At 41.4% G+C, this 9,200-nt stretch overlaps 1 protein-coding gene across 3 annotated transcripts in view; it reads left to right on the forward strand.

The window, feature by feature from the left end:
• LOC106876453 (dynein beta chain, ciliary) overlaps window positions 1-9,200 on the forward strand; it is a 628,322-nt gene that overhangs the window by 533,147 nt on the left and 85,975 nt on the right. The window lies entirely within an intron of this gene.

The raw sequence follows: 9,200 nt of genomic DNA on the forward strand, positions 1-9,200 counted from the left end.
GCGGAGACAGGGGGCACCCTTGACGGACTGAATGCCTGATCTCTAACGGCTCCGACAGGTAACCGTTGAACTGAACCATGCATTTGATGCCACCATAAATGCCCTTGATCCATCCGCGGAAATCCGGGCCTAGCCCAGCCGCCTCAAGGACCACCGCCAGATACCGATGGTCAACCCTATCGAAGGCCTTACTTTGGTCTAAATGGACCAGTGCCCCACCTTTACTGGAAACTTTACCCACCTTGTCTAAGGTGTAGCGTAAGAGATGAAGATTGTCCTGGATCAACCTGCCAGGGATGGCACATGTTTGCACCTTCCCAACAAGCTTCTCCATGACAATCGTCACCCTTTTTGCTAACACCTTGGCCAAAATCTTTAACTCCACATTTAGTAAAGTTATGGGCCTGAAATTACTAATATGGTTCCCCTTGCTCGGGTCTTTTCTGACTAGTGTTACCACTCCCTGACTCACAGAGCTGGGAATTCTCCCATTCTGTTGCCAGTTCGTGTAAACACAAGCCAGCAAGTGTCCGAACAAGTCCGGCATACTACTCGTAGGGCAGACCATCCAGTCCTGGCGACTTGTCCCGAGCGCATTCGGCCAGCACCTCTTCGACCTCCGCAGCTGTGATCGGCCCTTCACAGCTCTTCACCTCACGCACCGAGAGTCACGGTCCGTCAGCCAGGAAATCCCTTAAGGGCTTCCCATGGTCCAACGCTTCATTCGTCCCAAACAACTGTGCAAAATACTGATGAAAGGCTTTCTGCATCTCCTCCTGTCCTTCGATCCAGTGCCCCTGTTCGTCAATTAAAGACTGTACAGAAGTTTCTCTGCCTCTCCAACTCTCCACATGACGGGCCCATCCAGCAATATTAGTACCTTCTCTGCCTACCGTGCGTAACTTAGCCCTGATTCTACCACCTTCGTGTTTGGCTTGGAGGTGACGGAATAATACCGATCTCACCGGCAACACTCTGGATGCAGAGCCTGATGCTGTGGCCTCCTCTAACTCCTTAGTTAATTGCCCTTCTAATCTAAATTCCTCTACACTTAGCTTTTTGCTAAATCTAAGAAATTCTAAACGTATAGCTCTTTTGAGGGCACACCACCATCTGTTATTCTCGATGGCTCCACATAATGCCCTCTGCACTAACTCCTTAACCCGTGTATGGAAGATTTTACTAGTCAAAATAGACTTGTTCATCTTCCAGTACCCGGGTCCCTGTCTATGACACTTAGCTAACTGTATCTCACACGTCGCAAATTTGTGATCCGTGTAAGAAGTACAGTGAAATTGTGGACAACTAACTATACCTCTATCACTATCTTTTATAATTACTCTATCTAAGTAAGACCTTTGTGAACTGTCGTTATTAGACCACGTCCACTGTAGAACGAGCAGTTCATCCAGTCTGTAGCAGTCTACTAGTTTATAGCTTGCTAGTAGCCTTTTTAGGCCAGGGCTTTCTCTTCTATTCGTCAAGTCACCACTATCCACTCGCACGTTGAAAATAGTGTTGAAGTCTCCTGTTAAAACGAAAGTTTTCGATGTCACTAGGAAATTTTCCAAGTCTCGAAAGAAAACCGTTTGTCTATCCTCCTGTGGGGCATAGACTGCTACCAACCTGAAGGACTGCTTACTCACATGTGACACATCCAGAACGACCAGCCTACCTTCTGGGTCTAGAAAGACTGTACTTACCTGTACGTCCAAGCTTTTTTGACACCCCCACTCCTTCCTTGACTCGGAGAAATAAATTTCTTGTAGTCGTTCAGAAGAGGCGAGAATGACAGTGGGCTGTTCAGCTTGGACTCAGTCACAACACATATATCTATCTTTCGCGACCTGAGGTCATCTAGGAGGTATGTCTGCTTTCATTTTGACCCCAGGCCATGTACATTCACACACCCTAACTTAACTTCCATGATAAAAAGCGGTTACATTACCTTTAAATTTGCAGGAGGGGCTTCACGACTTTCATCATCCCCTCCTCCTGTATCGTTTTTGTCTGGTGTAGCCATTGGTGTTAGTATTATTTTTTCCTTTACAATAAACTGACTCATGTCATAGATATCGTCTGTATATTGCTGTTTGAACTGTTCATAGTGTTCCGCACTAATCCTTGCCAACCGTATGTGTGACGGTTTACCTTCAATAGGTCCCAACACTGTATAATTTTCTTTTGTAATTATTCCATGTAACGCTTCATTTTTCGAATTGTACAAAACAATTCTTTCTTGTGGAGGTTTAGGGGCGGGTTTCAATTTGGGAGTGGATGGGGGTATTTATTTTGTCTTTTTTTCTTGAAGGGGGAGGGGAGTCTGGGCCAAGGGGTTTTTTCCTTTCATTAGTTACTACTTTGAACTTCATTTCTTCTTCGCTTTATTTTTCTATTGTGTTTTCCAGCATTTTATTTTTTCCTTGGTTGTCATCTTTTTTCTGTTGAGCTTTATCTGGTATTTTTTCCTCCTGTTAAGGAAAGACCTCTATTTTTTTCTGTGTAGGTTTTTTTACTTTTATGCATTCGGAACGGACGTAGCCCTTGTCACCACATTTGAAACATCTGGACCGCCGTCCCTCCACCAACACTCTTGCACTGAGTCCCTCCCCTATGAAAATCCTGTCTGGTCTGGTTTCGAGGGTTTCCTTTGAAGCTTGGACTAAGAGTTCTAGAGTCTGCCCCTTCCAATTGAGTGCATCTCTTTTTCTCATTGAGAGGATATTGACTTGTTCTTCCACATCGTATATTAGTGCTGCTACCTTCCAGTACACATCATACCTGGCTGGAATCTCGTCTATTGTAATTTTAGCTGTTCTCCAGCCAAGGTACATGGGTAATAAGATTATTTTGTCCATCTTTAGTGTTAGAGTTGATGTTTCCTTTGCTACTTAGGCGTTTTCAAATTGCACCTCTATTGTAGCATTTCATGGGCCTCTTCCAACATATTTTATTTTTTCCCACACACGGAGCAAGGTACTTTTCAATTATATCCGTCTTCATCATCATGATGCGTTTCTCCTTGCAGTTGTATACCTTATATATCACAGTTTTTACCACCAAATCTTTTATGATTTCCTTTGGTGGAATTAACCTGGTTTCGTTGTCAGTTCGTTTTATCAAATTTCTATGCTTAAACAACTGTTTGGGTAAGATTTCAATCTCTTGAAATTGTCCACCTACGGCGGCAGAAGAACTGTTCACCTTTTTAACTTCCTGGGTTACTTGTTGATTTCCTTGTAATACTTGAACATTTTCTTCCTGTAGAATCAGGAAGTCTTCATTACAGAGTAAAAAATCTAGGCATAATGCCATTTCATCCTCCATACTGAAAAGTTTTGGTGAGAAGAAAATAAATTTTCTTTTCACAGGAACACAGAAGAACAGTTCGCAATTTTCTATTTCTTTACAAAGAGAGAAGAAAAAACAATTTTTCACCCTGCAGGGCGAAAATTAACGTAATACGACATTCAACAGTTCAAATTGCAATACAAGTAACAATAATTATCAACATAAAAGTAACAATAATAATAGACAGAAATAACTCACTAAATGTGGTATAAGCACAAATATATATATTTCTAGTGAAAACACATTCACTGATTACAAAAATTAGAAATGATCTAATTATAAATCTCACAGAGAGACTTAAGCAGCAGTGTTATGATAAAGCAGTTGTATACTGTCAACTTAATGTGACAGTCCCTATTAGGGAATCATACTGCTGCTTAAGTCTCTCTGTGAGATTTATAATTAGATCATTTCTAGTTTTAAAATTCTGTTAAAAATGTCTGCAAAGGCAAAAGTTCAATGCAATCTTAAATAAATTATTTTTTTAACTTATGGGCCCACACTTCCCACACCCTTAGGGTTGACACGCTCAACGTGGGCACACTGAAAGGTAGGTCTGGTGAGATTGTTGAGATGCTGGAATGGAGACATGTAGATTTGTGCTGCATCCAAGAAGTAAGGTGCAGAGGAGGTTCTGCTTTGTTTCTCACAGGCAAAGAACATGGGCAGAGAACAGTGACAGGGTCGGGGGCATGGGTATACTTCTTGCAGAGAAATGGGTTGATAATGTAATCGAGGTAGTCAGAGTCTGCAATAGAATATTTAAGATTAGATTAGTGCTATATCATGGGTTAGCAACCATTATTTCAGCCTATGCCCCTCAGCTGGGGCTACCTGATGGACAGAAAGACTCCCTCGTTGACGAATGACTGGGACCTTCTCTTTGTGGCTGGTGACTTCAATGGACATGTTGTACAACATGCAGGGCCTTCCATGGCGTACATGGAGGCTATAGTTTTGGTTCCCACAATGAGGAGGGAGCCAGACTGCTGAAGTTCTGTGATGCAAATGATCTTATGGTTTGCAATACTAACTTCAGAAAACCTGCCAGTCACCTATTCACCTACTAATCTGGTAGACACACTAGCCAAATTGACTACATCCTTGCCAGAAAAAGGGAAAGATGGCTGCTTATGAATGCCAAAACCTTCCCAGGTGAAGAATGTACCCCACAACATAGACTAGTAGTTAGCAACTTCAGAATCAGGGTTAAATGGATGCCCAGAAGACGACCAGCATGGAGGAGAAGGGTCTGGAATCTTAAAGATCCTGTGAATGGACAGAGATTTAGAAACATTACTTAAAGCTTTTGACAAAATAGAGGGGGATATAGCATCACATGATGTGGAAGACAACAGGAGGTTTCTATAGGACAATCTCTTGAGGGCCACTGACCAGATCTGTGGATGGTGCAAAGTCCCTTCTCGACCCAAGGTGAATTGGTGGTGGAACAATGTTGTTGATAGGGCCATTAAGGAAAAGAAACAGGCTTGGAAGGATTGGAAGAACAGTGTTAGCAGGGAATTGTATCAGACTTCCAGAAAGGAAGCTAAGAGACAGGTTTATTTAGCCAGAGGGCAAGTAGATAAGAAAAAATTTGCCAATGTTCTGTGTTGTGAGGATCAAAGACTTGAGGATTTACTTGTTGCAAGACAGTGTGTGAGAGAGAATAGTGATGTCGTAGGAGAGAAATGTGTCCGCATGGATGATGCTTCACTTGCATTAAATGAGGCTGCAAAGAGAGAAGTTTGGAGACACCATTATGAAAAGTTACTAAATAAAGAGAATGAATGAGAGAAAGAGAGTCTGCCAAATGCTGACCCAACATAGGGACCAGCTATCCAAATTAACAGTACCTTGGTAGATAAAGCAATTAAGGGTATGAAAACAGGGAAGCCCCTGGCCCATCAGAAATCACCGCAGAGATGCTCAAACTATCTGGCGGTGTTGGCTATAGCTTGGTCACCTGTATAGTTAACCAGGTGATACATGAAGGAGTCATACCCAATGACTGCTGTAGCAGCACCATAGTCAACTGCTACAAAGGTAAAGGTGATGCTTTAGATACAAATAATTACAGAGGTATCAAGTTGTTGGATCAGGCAATGAAAGTCACGGAGAGGGTCATAGCCCAACTAATTAGGGAGAGAGTCAGTTTAGATGAGATGGAGTTTGGGTTTGTGCCAGGGAAAAGCACCACTGATGCTATATTTCTGATTTCTGGTAAGACAACTGCAGGAGAAATACCTGGCTTTCATTGACATGGAGAAAGCCTTTGACAGGGTCCCCAGATCCCTTATCTGGTGGTCAATGAGGAAACTTGGGATAGATGAATGGTTAGTGAGAGCTGTGTGAGCCATGTACAGGGATGTTGTTAGTAAGATGAGAGTTGGCAACAAGTACAGTGAAGAATTCCGGGTAGGGTAGGGGTCCACCAAGGATCAGTCTACAGCCCCCTCTTATTCATCATAGTCCTCTATGCTGATGACCTTGCTCTGATTGCTGAGTCACTATCAGAACTAGAGGAAAAGTTTCAGGAGTGGAAGCAAGGATTAGAATCGAAGGCCTTCAGAGTCAACCTAGCTAAAACCAAAGTCTTAATTAGTAGGAAGGCAAACAAACCACAAATCCCTTCAGGTAGATGGCCCTGCTCAATCTGTAGAAAAGGCATAGGTAGAAACTCCATAAGATGTACCCAGTGTAAGCTATGGACACATAAGAAGTGCAGCAATATCAAAGGAAGACTAACTGGGAAGGTAGTTTTTGTATGTGCTATAAACACTGAAAATGGACAGAGAACAGCTTCTGTCACATTCCAGGGAGAAAAACTACAAGTAGTTGATAGGTTCTCTTATCTAGGGGACCAAGTCAGTATTGGGGTGGATGCTCTGAAAGTGTAGCTGCTAGAATAAGTATAGCCTGGGCAAAGTTCAGAGAACTCCTACCTCTGCTGGTGACAAAGGGCCTCTTGCTCAGAGTAAAGGGTAGACTGTATGACACGCATGTATGAACAGCCATGCTACATGGCAGTGAAACATGGGCCATGACTGCTGAGGACATGCGTACGCTTGCAAGCAATGAAGCCAGTATGCTCTGCTGGATGTGTAATGTCAGTGTGCATACTTGACAGAGTGTAAGTGTTCTGAGAGAAAAGTTGGATTTAAGAAGCATTTATTGTGGTGTGCAAGAGAGACGACTGCGCTGGTATGGTCATGTATTGCAAATGAATGAGGACAGCTGTGTGAAAAAGTGTCACACCCTAGCAGTTGAGGGAACCTGTGGAATAGGTAGACCCAGGAAGACCTGGGATGAGGTGGTGAAGCATGACCTTCAAACATTAGGCCTTACCAAGGCAATGACTAGTGACCGAGACCTTTGGAGATATGCTGTGCTTGAGAAGACCTGACAAGCCAAGTGAGACTATAATCCATGGCCTATGCCAGTAGGTGTAATCAGCTCACTTATGAGTACCCCTCATTCATTGGACAATAAACTTTGCTTGTGAAGACCTATTGAGGCAAGTGAAATCAAAATCAAAATCACTGACGTGGCTGATGACAGTACCGCCTGATTGGCACTCATGCCAGTGGAATGTTAAAAGGATCATCTGAGCGTGGTCGTTTCCAGGACCGCCGATGGGCTCCCATGCCAGAGGCACATAAAAAGCACCATTCGAACATGATTGTTGCCAGCTTTGCCTTACTGGCACATGTGCTGGTGGCATGTGTAAAGCAACATTTGAGTGTGGTCATTGCCAGTGCCGTCAGACTGGCTCCTGTGCAAGTAGCACATAAAAAACCCCTTTTGAGCATGGTCGTTGCCAGAACCACCCGACTGGCCCTCGTGCCGGTGGCACGTAAAAGCACCCACTATACTTTCGAAGTGGTTGGCCAGATCAATTAGAGCCTGGTGCAGCCTTCTGGCTTGCCAGTCCTGAATCAAACCGTCCAACACATGCCACCATGGAAATCGGACGTTACACGATGATGATGATATTCATTTCAGTCATTGTGCTGCAGCCATACTGAAGGACTACCTTGAAGGATTTAGTCAAACAAATCAACTCCAGTACTTAATTTTAAGTCTTGTATCTAGTCTATGAGATATTTTTGCCAAACCACTAAGTTACAGGGGACATAAACGAACCAACAACAGTTGTCAAGCAGTGATAGGAAAAAAAACAGCACATATACATACACACATACATATATACAACAGGATATTTCCAGTTTCTATTTTCCAGATCTACTCAAAAGGCTTTCATCAGCTTGGGTGTACAGTAGAAAACACTTGCCATGCAATGGAATTGAACCCACTATTGATGCATACCAGCTAAAGTTAGTCTGATTTCAAACAAATTTTCTGAAGAACTTACAGCAATCCTGTAACTACAGGATTGTTGTAATAGCCCACCATCTGATCTAAGTAACACTTTCAAAATACATTTCCTCGCTTTTTGTGTATTTATTCATTTACATTGAAGCAATAATAATAATAATAATAATAATAATAATAATAATAATAATAATAATAATAGTAATAATAATAATAATAATAATAATAATAATAATAATAATAATAATAATAATGGATTCTTGAAACACTAGCCATAAACAAGGTAGCACCAATTATTATAAAATATATAAGGCACTCTATGAATAAATGGCTGACAGTGCTACAGCTCCAAACAAAAGAGGGACTCATGAAAACGAAAGCCATCCCCATTAGAAGAGGAATATTCCAGGGAGACATGCTCTCTCCACTCCTGTTCTGCTTGGCACTCACACCTTTAACTGAATTGCTAAATAGAACTGGATGCGGATACAAATGTTACGGCAAAACTGTGAGCCGCCTTTTATATATGGATGACCTAAAATTATACGCTAGAAATGATAAAGAGCTAGCAACACTACTACAGACAGTACATGGATTTACCAAGGAAATAGATATGAAATTCGGATTAGAAAAATGTGCCAAAGCAACCCTGAAAAGAGGAAAATTAGTTAAGAGTAGCAACAGCACACTAGATAAAGCCAATAAAAATAAGAGAATTAGACGAAAGCCAGCCATACAAATGTTTAGGAATCAATGAACTAGATAGGATACAACACACACAAATGAAAGAAAAAATAAAGAAAGAGTACTATAGACGAGTTAGATCAATACTAAAAACAGAGCTCAATGCTAAAAACAAGTTAATAGGTATTAACACTTTAGCCGTCCCAGTTATAAGTTACAACAACAATATCCTTAACTGGACACTAAACGAACTATCTAAATTAGACAGGAAAACAAGAAAAATAATGACAGGATCTAGGATGGACCACCCAAGATCAGACATAGAAAGGCTATATATACAACATACAAAAGGTGGTAGGGGTCTTATACAGCTGGAAAACTATTATAAAATAACCACCATAGGACTGCAAAAATACCTACTCCAGAAGCAAGGAAAACTAATACAAATAGCCACAAAACACGAGCAAAACAAGAAACTGTTTCAGTATTTAAGGAAGCTGACAAATACAAACAAGAAATCATACTACCAAATAAATACGAAGAAGAAGAAGTAACAACAAAAGCTATGAAACAAATGAAATCCAAACTAAAACTAGAACAGCAACTGACCATGATAAAACGATTGCAAGAAAAGCCCCTACATGGTAAATACTGGGCTAAACTAAATGCAAAAGAAATAGACAGAGAAAAATCCCAGCAATGGTTGAGAAGCTCAGGACTCAAAGCAGAGACTGAAGGATTTTTAATTGCTGCACAAGACCAAAGCCTCCCCACCAGAAATTACCAAAAACATATAATGAAAAGAAACATAACAAGTAACTGCAGAATAT

This window comes from Octopus bimaculoides, chromosome 1, assembly GCF_001194135.2.
Source record: "Octopus bimaculoides isolate UCB-OBI-ISO-001 chromosome 1, ASM119413v2, whole genome shotgun sequence".
In the NCBI taxonomy this organism is placed as follows: Eukaryota; Metazoa; Mollusca; class Cephalopoda; order Octopoda; family Octopodidae; genus Octopus; species Octopus bimaculoides.